The following is a 1,151-nucleotide window of genomic DNA, read 5'->3' as shown; positions in this document are numbered from 1 at the left end:
AAACACGTCAACAACCCTGAATCCCATGTGGAAAGACCTGAGGGACGTCATCAGCTACAGTTAACCATCCCCCCAAACTGTGAGGGACCATCAACGGGATTACAACCTGGAAGTGTTTTACTGCAGGTTTGACAAGCCCACCTTTATGCCCAAATAACTGCACCTCTATTGTCACCTCATCCATCTTTGAAACTCCTTTCATTTGTAAACGACACAGATGTTAGAGGCCTCATCCAAGGCTGTGACCAATCTGTATACCGCTGCTTCTCTGGTGAAGTCATTACAAAACCAGCGCAGTACAGAGGTTGTGCAATAGCGTACTTTGTGTTTGCTGACAAAGCTCAAGTCTAAGCAGGCACTGTGCATGAAGTACACAGTAACTTGCACTATCCAGCTATTTGTTCCAGCACTCAGGTTTGAAAACCTCTTATTTAATCACATTACAGACACTGCACTGTACGGTGTTTCTGATATTCCAGTAATGAAGTGAGAATGAAGTAATTACATAATTGTCCCCTTCAGCTTTTTCTTTTTCAATATCACATTGGTGGCCCATTTTGTGTTTCAGTCCCCACTAGAGATAAACAGTGATCCTGGTAGAAATGCCAGACGGTTGGTATTACTTTTTTTGAGTCACTAATTTGACTCATGTTAGGTTCTGTTCTGCAGCATCAGACGGCAACAGTCTCCCAAACGCATGCGAGACAAGTAACGTGGTTTTGTTATGTGTCAAACATGGCGGAAGACAGTGCCAGTTCCTCCAGAGATTTTTCAGCCTCTGAAACCAAGGTTTTTCAACTGCAGGTAAACCCCTTAAGAAAAAAGGCAACACTGCCAGACAAGTTTGCGTTTGTGTTCAGAGAGGACTCACACCATCAACATGTGAGTGTAACATACATGTAAGTGTCAATCTACATTTAAGGAATAGCTCCGATGCTTAGGAAAACACTTTTTTGATTTTGGACTTGCTCTCTTTACAAGTGTTAATCGAGAAGATCAGGCCACTTTCATGTCTGCATGCTAAATCTGAAGCATATAAAGTGTATACGCACGCTTTGCAGTTTACTTCTCTCTGCAAAAAAGCAAGGAGTGTTCTTCAACTGTGTTGTCATTAGATATCATCCCATTCATAACATTAACTTCCCCAAATA

This window comes from Seriola lalandi, unplaced genomic scaffold (assembly GCF_002814215.2).
Source record: "Seriola lalandi dorsalis isolate HSWRI2012SDOR001 ecotype SW California unplaced genomic scaffold, Sedor1 jcf7180002054400, whole genome shotgun sequence".
NCBI lineage: Eukaryota > Metazoa > Chordata > Actinopteri > Carangiformes > Carangidae > Seriola > Seriola lalandi.
The sequence above is the reverse complement of the archived record's forward strand: the minus strand, read 5'-3'. Positions refer to the sequence as shown.